General features: G+C 39.3%; 1 protein-coding gene across 2 annotated transcripts in view; it reads left to right on the top strand.

The window, feature by feature from the left end:
• The first annotated feature begins 427 nt into the window (after positions 1-427).
• Positions 428-20,427, top strand: part of CDH6 (cadherin 6) — a 136,384-nt gene continuing 116,384 nt past the window's right edge. Inside the window, exon 1 of one of the 2 annotated variants that reach the window (XM_036926620.2) lies at positions 428-1,136. The gene's annotated coding sequence lies outside the window, so the exon portion shown is untranslated. Of the gene's footprint in view, positions 1,137-1,166; positions 1,396-20,427 lie in introns of those variants that run through there. The other variant, XM_036926619.2, reaches the window with a different exon arrangement.

Genomic DNA, 20,427 nt, shown 5'->3' with positions numbered 1-20,427 from the left:
TTCCTAATCCAACAGTGCCTGGCTCCATCATGTCTGCATCTTAGATGTAAGAAAACCATTACTCTCATTTAATAATAATTTGATATGCTTAAGATTTTTGCAGCTTAGTTCTCTAATATTAGACATCACTTTTTCGTAGCTGTAAATATAGCTTTTCAAACTACTATGTGTACCAAAGAGTTGAATTTGGAGGTTATTCTACTAGAGGAAACTTCCTGAAATATCTTAAACCATTAATCAGACCTTGAATATCATTATACATCCCTCTTCTCCAAGTCTTTCGTATCCTTGTAACAACTCACTTAGAAAGATGGAATCAGCCATAAGTCACTGGCAAGCCTGAAAGGTTTGGGTTTTGAGTGTTTCTGCAAGCTCAGGGAAGCAAGCTTCATGCTACAACATTCTGGGGTTACTCCAAAGGAGTAAGAGAGATCATAGGACTATGTAGAAACCTGTCTTCCTGGAAGGAGAGAAGGAAAGACATGTCGGAATCTATGCCTGCTGCGTCTGGGGAAAGCCTGTTTATGTTGTAAAGAAAAGCCATCAGTATTGTAATCTCAGAAGACCGGGTTTGTTTTATATGCGTGCATGTTACCCGTGCTACAACACGAAGCTGCCCAACTGACAGCGCAATGAGGTGGAGTCCCTGAGAATTCTAATTGCTCCGTCTCTTAAAAAAAAAAAAAAGAACATCCGACTGTTGCTGATAATGCACAAGGTGCATTTTGGTAGTATAAAGGAGGAGTCAAAGAAGTTCTGAGTTTTAACCTTCAAAAAAAAAAAAAGAAAGAAAGAAAAAGAAAGGAGAGCCTGGGGCTAAGGGAGTGTTAGAAGGAGCGAACCGCTCAGGACTTCAAACACAGGGAGTCATTCTGTCAAGGGGAGGAGGCGGGCGGGGGCAGGCACTGGGCCTCTCTAACAAAGTCCTCCTCTCTCTGCTCCCTCCCACTTCATTCACTTGCAAATCAGTGTGCCCACAAGAGCCCGCTCTCCGGAGCCCGTAACCTTCCCGTCCGAGAGCCGCAGTTTCAGCCTCCGCAGCGGAACGGCCGAGCCGGCGACCACAGCCGCGGCGGACACAGGAGCAGCCCGGAGCGGGTCGCAGGGTCTCCCCCAGCGCAGGAAGGCGAGCGGAAGTAGGTTCGGTCTCTTGGCCCTGGCGGCGGTTGTGCATGCCTTTTCTCCTTTTTAATTCCGTAGCGTTGATGGAAGCCAATCAGAGAGTGAGCCCTCTCTGCCCGGTGGGTGCCGCACGCTCGAGTTGGCAGGGATGCTCAGCCTGCGAGCCCGGGTCGCGGCGGGCGCGCGGGTCCGGCTGCTCGAGCGGCGCTGCCGCGGCTGCCCAAGACGGGCGCTGGTTCCCGGGGAGCCTGGGCGCCGCTCTTCTGCCTTCGGGTAAGATCCGCCGTGGGGATGGGTGGGGGCATGTGCAACGCCGCGGGGAAGAGCCCGCTGCTTTTCTCTCCGGGGGCAGAGGCTGCCTGGGGAGCTCCGGCATTTGCAAAGTTGACTGGTCAATTCGCTAGGGTGCTGGTGTGTGCAGGACCCGCGTAGCGGTCTGGGGCTTGATTTATTTCCACCTGCCCACATCACAACGGTCTGTGTGGGGACTCCGTTGGCTCAGTTAAATTTCTTGGCTTTGGGGGTAAAGCAGAAAATCAGGCAGCCTGAAAACTCCTGACTGTTCCCAATTAAAAAAAACTTAAGATAAGAAATTATCTGGTTTTGGGAGAGAGCGAAAGAAAACTGTTACTTGCACGTTCGGGGCAACGCTTGCCGATTCACATAGCATAGAAATGCTTAGGTTGCAAGGGAAGTCCAGCACTGGACTCCGAAAATGGAGCACGCTGTCCAGGGGAAAGTCATGTGGAAGGCAGCGCGCTCGCGCTCCCCCACGGCTGGCCAAGCGCAAGTCTAGAGGCTAATACCTCCCGGGCACTGGCTGCAGAGCAAAGTGCGACTGGCTTTGGGTGTCGGATGCAGGAAAAGTGGGGACTCAAACGCGTTAATACCGGAATTGAGTAAAAGCGGACGTTGCTATGTTGTGTGCTGCAGCAGTTCAGAGCTGATTATTCCTTCGGTACCGAGATATTCTTCTGCCAAGAGTTATCAAAGATCTCGAGGTGGAAAATGCTGGAGAGGTCAGTGTGATGCTGAGAAGTGTTTTCACTGCAGCAATAATATCCATATTTTATGGGGAGTTATGTGCAGGCCCATTAGTTCAAGGGGCTGTTCACTGAGTTAACTACGGAGAACATTCAAGTACCAAGAAGTTCAAGATCTGGAATAGCCACACATTTGTCCCTAATTTTTTCATAAAGATATTTTAATTATGATATTCACACTCTAGAGGAGTACCAGGCAGGGTCTTCGCCAGTCTGTACTTTCACTTACTGAAGCACAGAGGTGCTCTGGGCTTTCTGAGTGTTTATTATCCAGGGGGTACAAACTCCTCCCCATTTTGGAACAGGAATACAGGGATATACCAACTCTTCTATAAATGAATGACAAATATGTATATACAAACAGTGACCAAGGATTGCTTGCTTCCTTTCTTTTCTTGCTGATGCCTTTACCTGAAAAAGAAAACCTTTAGGATTCTACTTCAGGAGAAAAATCCCATCCAGATTAACTTGAGCATCATCCTTTGTGTAATAGCACTTGCATGGCTCTGTGCTATTTTAGAGAGCTGGAAAACAAGTTGTGTGAAGAAAGGGGATATGATCAAGCAGATGTCTTCATGATATCAAAAGGAGGAGGACAAAGTTTATGTCAGAGGCCAGATTTTCAATGCAAAGCTCAGAAACTCAAAACAAATCCAACCATTTACCAGAAAATACAATCATACAGGGATCGAATCTCATCTCCTGCTCTTTGGTGTGTTCTAATTAAAAATATATTGGAGGGAAAAAAAGACAGATCTTTTTCTACCTATTTTGGTGGTTCATGGCATACTTCTGAAGCAGAGGAAGTAACCAATTTCTTCAGAAAAACATGAGAGGCAGCAGCACATTTTTGAAGGAAAATGGCAATGATTTAGCTCTACTGTACTTGTCTACAATTATCTTTTGCTACCATTATAAGTGACAGACTGGTGTCTCTATAGGGACTTTTAGTTCCTTTACTATCCGGCTTTTACATAATTTTATTGCACTTACATTTCTTAAGCTAACTCTGCAAAGATAATATATAGAAACAAAATCATTTTTTATCAAGTTGCCTACTACCAGAAAACGTGTACTTTATTTCCTCCACCCACCACTTCCATCAGCTTTGCAAGTAAAAACTTAACTCTAAGACACGATTCCTTTTTAAGAAACATCTTACAAAATACTGCTCTGAGATACTTGAAACAGATAAAATTTCTAGAAAGTACAACTGCAATTCCAGGGCATCAGATGATACTTCTTTATTGCAAATATATCAGTAAGTGGCAAGAATAAGTTCTGAATATCTAATTAGAGTTAATTGATTGTCCCACATAGGCATTAAAGAAAAGATAAAATATGACAAATATTCTAAATAAAACCACCTATATTCAGGAAGTGAAATATGTGGTCCCCCCTTCTGGCCCTTACTTGCTTTGCAGTCATGAGCGCCAACTTACTAAGGCTGCACCCTCGAACTACAGAAACTTTTTTGACTTGGAGGGGACCTCTAGTGGGTCACTCCTTGCATATCTCTCTGTAGTTCAGCTGCATCATGAATTTTGTTATCTAAAATAGTAAGTGTATAATAGCTTTTCTTCATACACAATTTAGTATTCTCCAAATGCTGTCTTGACATTTATGTCAGGTCAAAATCATTATTATTGCTATCATGTAGTTCCTCTAATTTAAGTTCCTCTAATTTAATTTAATTCACAATTTTCTGGGTATCTAGACTTTTGGCAACTTTTCTATGATTCCAAATGGAAGCAAGGGCCAATTAATAAAGAATTCACCACCATTAATATAAGATGTTCCTTATTTCAGACCTTGCCAAGGTCCTTCATTCAAATTTAGCCAATAATAATAATGGCATTATAGTTATGACTCAAAAAGTTCCACATAAAGAACCCTCACCACTAAAGAAATATTTGCAGAAAAAAATATTTAATTAGCCTTAAAGAGATCCATGAACATTCCTAAGTTATACTGAACCAGAGGCTTCTAATTTAAAGAAGTTCCCATTCAAATAAGCATATATTCAAAGCCCAAAAGATGTCTAGATGCATGCATCACCCTTATTCTGGGAGGCTATTTTGTATTCTGTTTTTCTGTATTTCTCTCTTTGATGTATCACTACACATTTTAGATACACTACTCTTTAAAAAAAACTCTGCCTGGAACTTACAGTAAGATAAGTTCTATGAAGGTGAACAGCCTCTTCTGCTGACAGTCTGCAGGTTTTAACTTTCAATTTAAAAATCTGTTCTAAAGTTTGAAATGTGTTTCAAATGAGATAACATCCATCAGAAGGCAGTTGCCCTGTGCTGCTTGCTTAGTCACAGCACCCATTCTTTGGGGTCGATCAGAATTAAGGTCTCACTTATAAAAATAACAAGCAGTGACTCAGTCTGAATTACATTTTTTAATAATGTTTCAGCTTAGCTAGTGTCTACTGAGCTTACTTTATCTGCTTTACAAAAAGGTAAAAACACAGATAATAAAACCCTCTCTGGTTTAAATTTTTTTCATGAATAATGATTCTAAATACAAAGACAAGAATATCATGCTAATGGAGAAATTGCTGAAAGAAGAAAATTAAAACATACACACTGATCACCCAGCTGTGACAGTGTTCCAATAATATTAGAGATTATAGAAGTGTAGGGTTTGGGTTGAATTTTTTCCTCCTCATTTTTTATTTTATTTTGTTTTTCTCCATTGGGATTTAATTTTATTTTGAAAACCGATGAGTAGTTGAGACACTTTCCTGGACCCAAATAGTAATATTTTTGTTTGAGCTTTCCTCTTATGAAAATTAACTGGTCTCCATTTTTAAAAGTTCCTTTTCCTAAGGAATGCTCCCTTTTTCAAAGCAGTTATATGAGAAAGTTCAGGTTCTCCCTAATTAACTATAGAACCAAATGTAGATAGTCTTTGTAACCCCATCACTCACAAAGTAGGAAGATAAGATAAGAGGGGGAAAGTACAAATAACCTTTCAAAAAGGTGGTACACCTTCATTTACTACAAGAATAAAGTGGGGTAAATCTCTTTAAATGTTTGGGTTAGAGGGGACTAGATAAAGCCAGTATCTACCTGCTCAAGACTGAACTATCCAGGAATTTTTCAACTCTATATTAAAATAAAGAAAACTTACTGAGGAATGAATGTTCTGAGCACACGTGCATATATTTATGCAGGGTTGGCCCATATGCAGAGGGTACTGGGCCCTGCCATCCCCACAGATTTTTAGAGACTATGTTACCTTCTTTTACCTGTTTATTATATTTACACTAACATTGTTGGGTGCTCATTTCCTCTCTTAATCAGATCACCTTGCTGAGATTATAAGTTTAATTAAAACCAGAATGTTACTATTAAATTTGATGTGCAGTATAAATGCGCAGCATAGGTCCCAAGTTTCTCCTTGGATATGCAGTGATAGGCCTTAGAAGAGGGCACATGATAAAGGAGATGAGGAAAATAAAGCTAGCCGCTTCAGGGTATGATTTATCTTCATATTTCATCACTTGAAAGATCACTGTGTTTCTCTCTTTCTATAATTTCCTAAATTGGTAGGCCTGCTCAAAAGATGTGCAGGAGACTTAATAAACTCTAGGAATGGAAAATAGCAAGAAAAAACTAAATTGAAGATGTGTCCAAGTGAGTAAAATGAAAAGAGATGAAGAGGTAAATATTTATATGAGGGAAACATAAGAATAGAAAGAGAACTACAATTAACACTTTTATGCAAGGTGCATCTTCCACTTTATAAATACTGCTACTATTAAATAAAACTTTATGAACATGATTACATCATTACTATGTTTATAAATAGTGTACTTCTCTACCATGGATTGCAAATTTGAATATTATCCTTAAAAAAGAAAGTATCACCATCTAAAGGAAGCAATCCTGCATGGATCATAAAATAACCAGAGGAGTATATATGTTTTTTGAGTAGTCTGAGATCTCAGGAGAATCAAAGAGAGAGGTTTTCTTAGTGCTTTGAAAAATATCAACTCTTTTTCTTCTATTATCTTTATTGTCCTGCAAGCTAAATAGATACACTGTGTGTCCTTCTGACACCTGCAACCCAAAGTATACAATAGTGATATGGACCAAATATGTTACCCATTTGGATCCTACATGTGGTACAGCATGATGAAAGACTAAATTAGCAAGACAGCCCACCCCTACCCAATACATGCCTGAAAACAAATATGAAAAATAAAAAGTCAGCCAAGATAAAAAATAGTGACCAGGAGGCTCAGAATTTTTATACATCCAAATAATAATGATAATTGTGAAGTGAGTGATAATAAACTAATCTTTACTAAGCTCTTTTACATGTTACACACTATTCTAAGTATTTTACATGCATTCTGTATAGTAATAGTTACACAGTATATCAAAAGGAAATGTTAAACTTCTATCCTCTTTATTTAGCCTTTTTGGTTTGAATTTCCAGGGAATTTGTTTGAGCCAAGTACTTAATGAATGTGCTGTTAACAAATACTTGTGATATCTTAGAAGTAAAAGTGTGACTCTGATAAATACAGAATAACAGAGGGCATGGGCATAATGCGATTATTTTGACCAGAGCAATGCAGATTTTAAGGCTAAGGAAAATGTTTGCAGGTTACTGATTTTAAAAAACCATTTGTAAGCATTCACTTGAGTATATAATTGTAATAAAAAGGATTGTGTGGGCCATTTGTCTGAGAATAATGGTACTTTCATACAAGAATAAATTCTCTTCTCCTGCCTTCAGAAAAAGCCTCATGTTGGAGAGGCTAATTCAGGAAAGTAGCTAAGAATGACAACTATTCATTTCACTGATGGGGCATCCCATGTCATAGCATCTGAGGACATCAGACCTTTCTCAATGCATTGACATAATCACTGGGTACATAGTGTTTGGAACTGTGGGTAGAGCTGAGTAAAATTGTGTTTATGCCCTTCCTTAGCTGATGGGTACGAATAACTTTTCTACTTTAATGACCACAATTCTGTTCATTCATACCATCACAGTTCAGTATTTGTTCTGAATGATTTCTTTACCAAGTTAAATTTTACCAAAAAAAGTTGGGGAGCAGAGGAGGGGTAGTTAGTTAGAGGAAGGAAAAAAGGAAAGAGGTAGGAAGACATCCTCTTAACAATATAGTAATATTATATACAGTTGACCTTAATAAGCCATTTTCAGTAAACTCTATTATTTCTATTGCCACCATTCAAAAAGACATGTAGTTTATCCAGGCTGCATGGACAGTTTGATAATTATAGGTATAATCACTGAATGTGAGACACAGAAAAGAGATAGAAATGACTTTACTCAACACCCAACACCCAATGACAACACCCAACTTTCATTTACATTTAAGACACACTTACATTTGATGACTAGAGAAATAAAGTGACTTGTTTCTCTCTCTCTCTTCAATAACTTGACTAATAGTTGTTGGGTGTAATTGCTTTTTATGATCTCCACTTAATTCTGGCATTAAAAATTAAAGAGGACATTTAAGCCTACAATATTGTTATTTATAAATATGTGTGAAGGAGCAAACATGGAAACTTATGGAGAAAATAAGGATTTATGCATCTTTAGTAATTTCATGTGTTCATACCATTTTGTAAAGCTCCAGCTGTAAAAAAGTCAAGTTTTCCTTTGAAACTATGACCACTACACTACATGGCAGGGGTGGGGGGAGAGCACATGATAAAACTTAGGTTTTTGTTTCATTTGTAACGGCTTGATGGTAGTTTTAAGTGAGCTTTATTTAAATCAATCATTCTCCAGACTATCCAAAGTTAGGTCTCCATCTTTGGAAAAAAAAGTTTATTGGTCAGTGATCAGATATGAAAAATGACGACAACCTATTGTATTTTTCATAAGTTTCAATGCAATCAATTTAAAGGACTCAGTGAATTTCCCACTTCTCTGAAGTTAAACGCCAATTCTTTCATTAAAGTGTATGGATAGATTATGTTGTTTTTCCCCTTGGCAAAATTAAAATCTGGCTGGCAACCCAATGTCAACCCTCCCCCTTTACAAAAAAAGATTGTTAATGTTCCATGAAATCCAAAAGTCTGAGGACCACTGGGTTAGATAATGAATAACATTATGTTGAAAAATGATTGACCTAGTTCTCTTCCTTATTTGGATGAATAAAAAGTAAAGGGGAATTACAATGATATTTAAAAGCCAAAAAGACAAATTAAACAAAAGTCATTCAATCAAAATGTATCCCTGAATCCCTTAACTAAACCTTATAGAGATTAATACCAATGTTTGGACTATTAATGCAATCTTTATTATTAAGAGGTATTCCGAAAGTATACTTTGCCAAGCTCATGGCTAGAATGTGTCATCAACAATGAATTTGCCTTCTTGATTAGAGAGTGGATTATTCAGTGGAAACAAAAAAGTATTTTGATTTCTATCTTATTTGATAAGGAAAACCCAGCTCAGTTTAACCATGGATGTTATAAAAAGGGCTATCTTTTAGTGAACTATATAATATTGTGAACACAGACTTTCTAAGGTGTTGATTTATATTTTAAGATACGCATTTTTACTTGAAAAAAATGATTGCCTTCTAATTTATAGTAAAGATTTCCATCATGAAAATGAGCTTAATGTATTTTTAGCTGCAAAGCTTACTCCTTTTCAGGATTAAAAAGAGTTTCATTAAGTTACTATCATCCATTTCATAAAATGTTTGAAACTGCTCAATTTCATATTCAACTAATATATTCTAAGCTTTCCTTAGCAACAGGTTCTAATTTGATGGTGTGGTCAGACTAAGTAACCACTTATGTAAAATGATAAAATACACCAAGACTGTTATATTACTGACAAATTCTAATTTGAGCCAGGCTGAGCTCCTATATCTCCTAGGAAGTATTCTCATATTAAACTACTAGTTTGTAAGTATCTAGTTGGGATCTTGTCAGTGTTTCATAAAGGATTAATTCTATGAGGGAGGCCTTGTGGTAAATATTAGTGCCACAGTTTCATTCTCTTTGACTCACATCTACCTTTTTATCAAAAAAAGAGGTGTTTCAAGCAGGTCCTAATTGAGACAGCAGAATGAAGGGGTCACTTACTGGTTAGTGTCATCAAGGGGAGGTGGTCCCCAAAACCTCCAGATCCAGAAAGTACGAGCTCTGAAATAAGTTTTGCATTCAGAGAAAGCATATTTACCTGCAGGTAAACTGCCTTTGAAATGGGTGCAGACATGCCAAATATGGGTCCCATATTTTAAAATTTTGTCTCACAATACTTTCTTTCCTTCCTCAAGTTTGCTTTTATTTATCAGATGCCACATTCCAAATTATCTTTCCATATATCACCATGGTTGTTTTTCTAAAAAATGTTCCCTTTTGAATTTAAATGTGTGCGTTTTGTGTTCTAAAATACAATAAAATTAAAGAGATGACCACAGTAGAGGAAAGGATACTGCAATATGTCTAATGATCATGTGAAAACCACTTTTTCATCAACGGTTACTTTAAGACATGAAGTTGAAAGCTACCTAAGAGAAAAATGTTCTCAAGCAACTGAGCTTAATGTGATGTAATGAAAGTGTTTTATATAATGGGTACATAGAGGAGAAATAACTGAAACCCTATGCTGGATGAACTGGACACTGAAGAAGAAGAAGTTTGCTTTGCACCCTAGATGTTCTGCACATTAATAGAGCTATGTTTGCTATCCAATTTGTCACTAAATTAAAATGGATTTTTAAATGGCTTATTTTTTTCTCTTTTCTGTATGACAATCTTTCATCATGGCTGGTTAGAGAAACCAATCACAGGAAATAACAGGCAAACTGGCCCTGCTTTGTAATTAAGAAATATGCACTAACATCTGGGATGTTATTAAGAAATACCTTAAAGCAAGGAGTGAAATTTGGGCTGTGTGTTAACTCAGCAACAGCCAAGGGGCTCCACTGCTCAGAAGATGCTAAGCTGGTCAAATACTTTCCTGTTTAGGTTTTACCTGATTGACAAGTGCTCTTAAAAATGATGCCAAGACTTTTGGAAAATTCCTTATTAGATTCCCTGACCAGCAAAAGCCCATGTGATAAAAATAAAAGAAGCTTTATGGAATAAATAAATCTAGGTTGGGGAGAAAGGAGAAAATGGTTTTAAAATACCACTTCTCTATCTCAGGATCACAGTTTTAAGATAAAGGCATCACTAGCAAATATAAGCATATAGTGAGGGCTTAATATGAGCTTCTCATACAAGCTCCAATTCTCTTAAATAAGCAGTTTTCCAATTTATTTCCTTTATACATTCATACACATCAGTGAAAAAATATAAATTTTCTATCCTGTACTAATAATTCTAAATAGTTCTGACTCCTTTAACAGGAACCAATTTCAAAGGAAACCCTATCAATGGTGACCTGAGAGCTAGCAAGACGAAGCGCATGTAAATAGAACTGCCCAGATTTCAGAATTGGGCCACCAGACCTCTTCTTCCTCCAGGCAGACTTTTTTTATTAAACTTGGTATGAAACAATGTTGCCTGGAGCCTGATTAACAATTTATGCCTTCCTAAACAGATTAGCAGAAGTCTGTCATTGTGATTTTTTAATTCTTAATTTGTATTTCAAAACAGGATGTACCTCTGACACTTTCAATATATGGTATTTTTCAAAATTCAAACCTAAACATTGTTTTCTCTGAATTTTTTTCTTTTACAGTTTTAATATCCATGCATTTTACTATATATTTTCTATGATAAATAAAGCAATTGCTTTTTTGCTAAGTGACTTTTTTCACTTCTTTCAAATAATTCCATATATTCTTTTAAAAATATTGTGAAATCTGTTACTTAAGGATTTAAGTAAAAATAAGAAAGATGATTGAGAAAATTGAGTAAGATAATAAAAGTTAACCCTTAGAGAGCATTTACAATACTTAAGCACTACTCTAAGTGTCTTACATGAATTTAAAATTCACAATTCTCTGAAGTAAATTCTGTCAGTCTTCCCTATTTCAAAGACAAAGTTGTAGAACAGAACAGTTAAGCAACTTGCCCAAGGTCACACAGCTACTACTTGTCAAAGCTCAGATTAAATCCTTGTAGTTGGAATAGCCCATAGTCTTCAGCATTAAACTCTTGTGGCCTTTTATGCTTGATATGTATGTACGTACACACATGTACATATTCAGATAAATTATAGATTTGAATCCAAAAATAATGTCAATATATGTACAATAAATACAATATACATAATATGTATGCATTTTTCAGGACTCAGAAATACAATTAGAAAGAAAACAAGAAACACCTCTTTCCTTTTCATTCTTCAATGAATTTATCGTATATTCTCCTAACAAGCTAGATCAATTAATGATAGCCCAAAGCAGTAGATATCAGCTTCACAAACGCCTTTTTAGCTAGAGGCCTGGCTCTTCACTTTAATTTGAGTCAGTCTTGCAATCATTTACTGTTGGTCCCAAGGGGAACCTAGCAAGAGTCTTTGGAAGGTTCAGATTCATCATTATTAATTTATTCATTCTATAATATTTATTGAGGATTGAGGACCTCCTGTGCCCAATGCTGGAGAGACAGTGGGTGATAAGACAAACATACACTAGCAATTTGGGGAAAATATTCTCTCCTCATACACTATACAAGATAAATCCCATATGGACTAAAGACTTATGAGTATAAAATAAAACTGTAACTTTACTAACTGATAATTAGATAAATACATATTTATAATCTTGGGAGAGTAATGGACCTCCTAAGCATGAAGCCAGAACTTGAAAACAAAGCAAAGGAAGATGGAGTCATTAGGATGCATGCTCTATTAATAATAGGCCATAGTACCTGCATTGTATATAATGAATAGGACATTCAGACTTAATTGTATTTTGTCTTCTCCCAATACTTCTATCTTATGTGAATATAGAAACTAGCCATTAGTTTCACATTACATTATGATTTGTACCGTCTCTCTTCATTTTCAGGTTTGGCTTTTGACCTATTGCCTCAGCTTAGAAAGAACCACCACACCTCTCCTCCAGTACCAAAGCTTATTCAAGTTTTATTTTTGATAGTATGCCTCAGAACATTTTCAAGGTGTTTCACCAATCTAATTTCCCTAATGAGTTTGATGTTCAGTATAAAGCCTTATATGATCAGTAGAAACACATTCAGCAAGAAATCATTTTACATGAGAAGACTAGCTGAAATTTAAAACATAGGCACTAGGATATCAATTCAATGAGCATTTAATGAACATTTTTGTGCAAGGCATTATGTTGGGTGCCATGGATAACACCATGCTTTGATAAGTTAGTTCCAATATATTTGATAGTAAGTATGACTGTTCAAAACTGCCAATTTAGAAACTTATATAATGAATAGACAGATGTTCTGTAAGGATTGAGTCTTTCAGTCATGAAACAAATTAGGATCTACCATTGCTAAGTCTAGAGTTTAATATGTTGACACCCAAACTCAGTACTAATATTCAGCTGGGGTGTACCAGAACAGCTGCCCAGGTTGCTTACCTCTAGGATCTCCACTCACCTTCCAAATGACCTGGTCAAATCTTACTGGATCTTCAGGGAAAAGGTTGAGGTCTGTTTCTCCAGGAAGCTTTCCCTGACCTCCACTCATCTGTCCTGCTCTCTGCTTAGATACCTCACTGCATGATCCTGTAATAGCCTTTACTTAGCCTCAGTACCGTGGTAAACACATCTTTCCAAAAGTCTCGACATGACCGTCTAGGTCTCACCTACCACACTGTAAGCATCTAGAGAATGAGGGCTCTGGGTCTTCTTTACCACAAAGGCCTAGCTCTGTTTTTGACAAGTGGCAAAAACACATTAGATGTTTATTGAAAGAACAAGTGGAAAGTGTTCACTTTGAAATTCTGGACTACATTTATATACTTTTACATTATTCTTATTGGATGTTACTTTTCTCATAATGTGATTTCCTTTGGACACATTGTGGGAATACACTTAAGAAGCAAGAACATCGGTGCCAGCCTTCTAGACTGTCCAAAGAGGTTCATCCAACAGAAGGGTGATATCCCCAGGATGATCCTGGTGGCTTTGGCCAAATGCCTGAAATAGGATTACAGGTCCTGTAACTGGTGGGCCTACTGAACAATACATGATTTCAATTCAATACAATGTTTTCTTATCTAAAAGTTGACATACATTCGGTCACTCTATCCCAAGGCACAGAATTGTATACAGTTCTTATTTATGTGCTCGGGTTGAAAACTATGGCTGTATAGTTTTTCTCTTTGGTGTAGGCCAGTATGATAAAACCATAGCTATCTTTTGGTTTACTATCCACCCATAGTAGTACATCAAATTGAATCTACAAAACAATCTGTGGAACACTCTTACATACACGTTTTATGAGCAAAATCATTTTTCCCTTAAATTCCTACCTTGGAAATGTTTCTTGAGGCTCTGTAGGAAGTTTGATACCAGATTCTAAATACCTTGTTATAACCTTGAACATGGCTGTACAAAATAGATTGAATTAAATTCAACTGATTATGTAGTCCTGCTTCATTCCTTAAGTGGCAGTCAATGCATGGAATAGGATCTTCATGAATATTGCTTGGCAATGAAATATGCATTTCAGCCCAGCTCTATCTGAGCATGCCAAATGTTTTGTAAGGTTGTAAGATGAAGCAGAAGAAGTTTGGATGATGTTCTTTATACTTCCCCTATTAATGTGATATTCATCAGCCTGAAGTCAAAGGTACATAGAGAAATTTAAACTTACTAATCAATAGAAGTTAGTCTGTTTTACATAAGTGGACTTTATAGACTAGAATAGGTACCAGGGTACATTCTGGCAAATTTTTCTATTACATCTCACCACTATAGGAAATTATAACTCCCAAGGAAAAAAAAAGTAGAAACTCAAACCAATTTAGAACCGTGGATCCCAACATTCCTTTCGGCCTCTGCACCGTTCCCTTGATTAACACTTTCCAGTAAGTAACATCACTCATTAATACAAGTAATCTAAACTGTATAGGGACAGTCCTCTCCCACACTTCTCATCCCCAACTTCAGAGTAAGTAGAGAATTAAAGGATTTTCAGGAGTGATTAACTTAGTGGGGGTAAAGGGAAAGCCAGAAAATAAGCCTATTAACAGAGGAAAGGCTATCACAAAAGTGAGCTATAGTAATTCATGTTCAGCATCCTAAAAATCTGATTACTTCTTAATCTTTTTCACTAAAGTGTTTTTAGCCTGTGTATTAGTATGCTTTAGGCTAAGGTTAAGAGTAGATCTCATTTCAAACAAGATTAAGAAATAAATAAAATTATAGTTTATGTAAGAGACAGTCCATAGGAGGGCAGGTTCCAAGAGATGTATGGATGAGTGGTGTGATCAAAACTTCAGGATCTTTCTGTCTCTGCGTCCTGCCACCTTCAGCACCAAAGTCATTTAACCAGTGATTTCTCTCAGACTTTAAGATGCCTGCCAGTGGCAGTTGGGGCTACAGGCTTACATATTCTTGTCTAGCAGAAGAGAGAGAAAAACTTCTCTCACAGTCAAGGATTAAGGGTAGTGCCCTTCATTCCAATTCAGCCAGCTCAGATCATACCAACCTACTTAATATATTATTAGTGGCTCAGAAATCCTATGCGCTAATTGGCTTTTTAGACTAAAGATCCGTTCTTGGGATAAGCTTCCCTTGAACTGCTGGTCAGTGTGTGTTGGGGGGAGGCAAGATACCCAAAAAACACTGGGATTCTCTCAGGAAAAAAGGTAAGAGAGGGATGTTGGTAGTTAACTAACAATGTCTACTACAATTTACTCACTTAGAATCAGTATTTTTGCTCTAAGTATTATATAAGAGGGATTCAATTTAAAGAACTGTAGCTTTAGTTTATAACAACTCCACCTACCCCATCAAGTGACGGTTACCTCCAAAATGGCAACTAGAGTGAAACTAAACCATTTAAACAACCTCTGTTCCTATCTTTTATTTCACTCTATCTGTAAAATGGATTCTTGGTGTATTTATTTTGGGAACAGACTGACCAGAAATACATCACTGTCCAAAAAGAAAATATTTTTTTTCATCTAGAGATTTGAGGCTTAACTAGCTGGAAGGAAAGTATAATTTCACTTTGTTCTCATAGCCTCATTTAGAAAATAACCCTAAGAGATTCAAAGGACACTATGCTATGTGACCACTTTCCTTGTTTTCTGGGGGGCTTGGCTCAGGCTTTAACTTTTCTAGCATGTTCTGAAGTGTTTTCTTAAGCAGCATTTTTGCCTTTAGCACTGTCCTAACCACTGGAGCTTTAAGAAACCTTTAAAAAGTGGTATTTAAAAATAGCATCACAAAACAATTTACTCTTCATTGCTAAAAATATCCCAAATCTTTCTTTAAGAACTTTTTTAAGGCTTAATTTGAAAGGCAAATAAGCTGAAATGTAGGTATGTATCTAAAGCCAAGTCAAAACATCAAGAAGTAATTATAAAATATAAAATGAAAAACCAAATTCTACCCCTGTTATCTGGAAAATTTCAGGCAAAAGTAAGGTTCTGGGGTTGCTTTTTTATTTTTACAAGTGCCTTTATGTGGATGTGATGTATGCCACACAACAGGATATTTCTGAAACATCCTGTAATAAAATCTGCAATCTTACATTTCTTTCCTAACCTTATTTGTATTTCCTTACAGCTGACTTTGCCACACTGTGCATTCACCACTCTGCAAATATTCGTGACAAAAAAATTGGGGGGTGGGGGGGGTGGATGGTTTTGCCTAGCAATTTGAGGGCAGAATTAAGGAACCATGAACATAAAAGATCCATGTTTAACTAGGCAGTGAGTTATATGTGAAATTTTGAGGAATAGAAAATCTTTATGATTGAACTTTTAGACTACCCTACTTTTGCATGAGGAAGGGAGTCCCAGGTTGACTGTGTAGATACAACCACTTCCCAAGAGGGCAGATGACCCTTTTGGACATTTCTCTTAGTGCAGTTTCCTAAGGGTACTGTGAGGAGCATCTGAATCTGGAAATAACTTTAGCACCGTGTCAAGCACATCAGAAGGACCCCCAAAATCTTAGGTGTTTCTATGGCTGTTCGTTGTGATCATTTTTTTTTTCCAAATTTTCAATCAGTTTAAGGGTCTTAGGTATTTTTAACATGCTGCAGGCTTTTTATCTTTTTTTCTTTTTTAATTTAACTACTTGGAATGAGGCACAACATTTTTTATGTCACAAATGTAATGTGCCACTGGGGGCAATCTGCCCATAACTCTACTCACTGAAACGCATTTTGGCTGACACAGAGAACGTGTCAAATGTGGCTTAAATTCAGAATTTCCTCAGAGCTTCTTCAGCACTATTCCCCAGAAAATCTGCCACCCAAGCTGGGCTTCATTTGGGCTTGCAAAGGTGTGAACTAACTTCAGCCAAAACGATGCAAAAATGGTAGACGTGCGTGCTGCTCGGCACCGCTATCTCGGCCTGTGGGTGCGCCTCTAACCTGGTTGCCAGCCCTTGTCTATGTGGTGATGGCGGCAGGGAAGCCAGAGAACACGATGGCGGCGCCAGGCGCCCACGGGAGAACACGGCACACGCATGAACCAGCTCCACTACCCAGCACCTCCAATAAAATGAGGGAAATAAGGTTCCGTTCACAAAGGCGACGTAGGGGGTCCTGAGCTCACCTCCTCCCAGCAAACACCCAGTCTACAGCTACACGCAATGCAACTTACGGATGCAGAGCCCACAGCCCTGCTGCGCGACCCCGGTGCCGCTCTGCAGCGGGAAGCAGAGGCCGGGGCGCAGTCCGGCCCCGGCCCACCCCACCCTACCCGCGACCCTCGGTCAGCGGGGAGCTCAGACCCCAGAGAGCATCCTGAAGAGGGAAGGGTCTGAACCCCTTGCCTTTAGGACGCGCACCTGAGAGTCAGGTCCCGTCTAGTTTGAAAACCCACGGGACTCTGCGTGCACCAGACCCACGGCGCCCGCTCACACTCACCGGCCTGGACCCAGCGTGGACGCGGCGCCGACCTCCTGCGCCAGGGGCTCGCGTGCAGGTGTGGGGCTTCGGCCTGAGGGCAGCCGTCCGGCCTGACGCCAACGCGGGTGGCTGTGGGGTGCTGTCCAGGCCGACACCAACGGGCTCCTCTCAGCTCCGCGCGGCCCGTGCCTCGGGCGCCATCTCGGCCCCTCCGGCCCCGTCCGGGGCTCCCGCAGCTCCCTGCGGGGCTCCTACCGGCACCTGGCGCCCCGACTTTCACAGCTGCCGCCCAGGGACCATCCGTTGGTTGCCCGGCTCTGGTGGCCAGGAGCTTGCGTTTCTGGGGCCCGCAGGGCGGGGAGCTAGTTCTTGGCAGGCTGCCACCCCCGGGCCCTGCACAGACTGCGGACTGAATGAAACACACCCGGAGTCTTTCCGCGGGTAAAAAGAGGCCTGTTTGCATGACCTGGAGCTCTGGCCCGAGGGGCAGGCTTCAGGTTTGGCAGAGCGATGGGCCCCGGGGTGTGCCCCCCGGGAACCCGGGCCGCACCATCCTTCACCCTCCGCTGCCTCAACGGAGCCCGAGCACCTCACAGCCGGGGCTCGCGTGCTCCTCAGGAGACCCGGCATCACCTGGCGCTGGTCCGGCTCGGACGCTCGCGGTCCCATAGGACTGTAGATATTTACATGAGCCTTCTTCATACAAAGCTTACTTTCATGTTTATAAATATAATTACGTAACTATAAAAATTGGCCAAATAAGTTGCTCTGCCTCCTAACTATAATTGTTAAATCTATTCAGAATAAAATTTTTATTACTTTGAGACACAGGACAAAAATGTTATTTTCAAATTTCAATACATATATATAAAATTCACAAAGATATAAGATCAATAGAAGACATTCACGCATAAAAAATACATTAAAATATGTGGGGGGAGTTCAGTGGAAATGAAAGAAGGAAAGGAATGGTTAAAGCTTCTATTAAAATGATCTTGTTTACATGTTTTCAGATGAGGCGTTGTGGCTGTTGAATTGCTACTGTATTAAGGTGCCATTGGAAAAATTTTAAAGTAACTTCATGATTTGTTCTAATGTTAATGTTTAAAATTGGCCAGAAATTACGTTGTTTTCAACCACTTAAACTTTCAGCTGTTCATGTGGAAGAAATATAGATTTTTCAGTATTGTCTTAATTGATGTGCAAGCAAAAAGTTTGAGGTCCCTGATGGTAGGCCATGAAAGACTCATGTGTACTTCACCATTCAAACCGGTACAGGCGTAGCTGACGCTCTGAGGCCATGGTGCATCCCTACATTCATCAGTTGAGGTGCTTCTGTAGCCGACACTGAATTTCCCAGAAATGTCCAGGGAGCTGTGTACTGAGCCCAGGCTAATTCCTTTGCATAGTCATTCCCCTACCATGAATGGAGAAAATGTCAGACTGCAGGTCCCTCCTGGCAGGTTTCCAATTTTAAGGTCTCCTGAAAAGAATATAGTCATCGAAAACAAGGCACACACACACACACAGAGCCAGATGACTCTAATTCTCTATTTCTCTAACTTTATGATGATATGGTTTTACTAACAGAACACTCAATTTACATTACTAAACACATACTTAACATTCTAGTTTTCAACGTATGAATTCAGATTTAAGTGGTTTTACATTTGTTTCCCTAAAAACAGCAAATGGCTACATGTAGTATGTTAGTATTTGGGAGACTGTATCAGATACCACTCACGCACCACTTCAGATCTCAGCTTCACTGTCTCCCATTCCATCCACTGCCATTACAACCGCTTCTGCACAGGTTCCCACCCATTCACAGGTGCAACCTTACCATGCTTTGCTTCAATCCTGTGCCACAGGCACCTTGCCTTCCACTCTAGTGCTTTCCTATTGACACCACAGAATGAGACGCCACAGGAACCTGTTCTCTGCTAAACCATATACAACCCAGAAATGTAGGGAATTTTTCCCAGGAGGTGAACCTTTGGCATATGGAGGGTAGGAGTCTATAGATAAGTGTTTCTCCCTTTCTTCTCCAGGAGAGATGGTCCAGAGATGTATTTCATAGGATTTCTAGGACAACCCCATGAAGAGGTAGCCAACTGGATGAACACTTTCTTGTATCAGTTCTCCTTTCTCACTCTGCTGCCCTGAAATTCTGCTCTCTGGAAAAACATTCCCCAATACAGTATTTGCATATGAAAAAAATAGGGGAAATTAATTTAGTTGTAGAAATTAAGGCTACCAGCTGGTTAAGGTGTTTTTCTAGCCCAACTAGTACTTCTGAACACCTCCCTTTGCTGCTCCTATTCTTCATTCATTCATTCATATTCACTCATTAATTTATTCATTCTTATTTTCAGCAAGTACTGGTTGTTTGCCTACTATGTGCTTATCACAGCAGATATGATGATGAACATAACTCCTGTTTCCTTCACTGAGAACTTTATGTCTCCAGGCAAATTCTTAAAAAGGACTGGTAAGGGGCACCTGGAACACATTTTCTTCAAATCTGAAAACACAAAGCCAAGCTACTTCCTGGCTGGATAATGGATGATAATGGGAAAGGACCGTAGAACCCAAACTATGAAGGCACAGAACAAAGGCTGCACTATAGCCATCAGGAAAACTCCCAAGCAGTACATACACATCACTTTCAGAGGTGAAGAAGTGTACTTCAAGGATGAAGAGTTAAAATTAAAACTACCTCTCCAGACCACCCAAGGGAATAGCTGGAGTGTCTCCATCCTGTGCAGAGCTCAGCCAGAAAACAGTGGCACTGCTTAGCTCCTGGGTGAAGTGCTCTGGAGAGTGGCTGGAAGGTTGGTGGGTAAAAGAAAACAGCAGACTGTTAAGTGAAAGGAGCCCAGCCTGAGCAGTAAACTGCTGCTTAAACAGGTTTATGCAGAATGTGATTGTATGTCTTTTTAACAGCCTCTAAAAGTCTCTTTTTAAAGCCTTTTCAAAAGTAGTTTCCTCTTTTCCTGTTGAACTGTCAAACTGGCAGATGCCTCTGGGAAAGGGGGGATCTGCTTTCCAAAAGGCTCTTAAGTAATGTTGGTTAAAAATTACTTTTAAAGCTATCTGCTGGGTAGTACCTTGCCCTCTTTTGCACTCCCCAGCACCTTTCATTCTCCTCAGCCCTATCTGATTTGCCAATTACTTCTTTGAGAAACCTCCCTCATTTTCTGACACCTGTGCTGACATAACATCCCATCCTGGCAGACAACTGCCAATTCTCATTGGAAAATGACTGCTAAACAGTTCAG

This window comes from Manis pentadactyla, chromosome 2 (genome assembly GCF_030020395.1).
Source record: "Manis pentadactyla isolate mManPen7 chromosome 2, mManPen7.hap1, whole genome shotgun sequence".
In the NCBI taxonomy this organism is placed as follows: domain Eukaryota; kingdom Metazoa; phylum Chordata; class Mammalia; order Pholidota; family Manidae; genus Manis; species Manis pentadactyla.
This window is presented reverse-complemented; position numbering and strand designations above follow the sequence as displayed.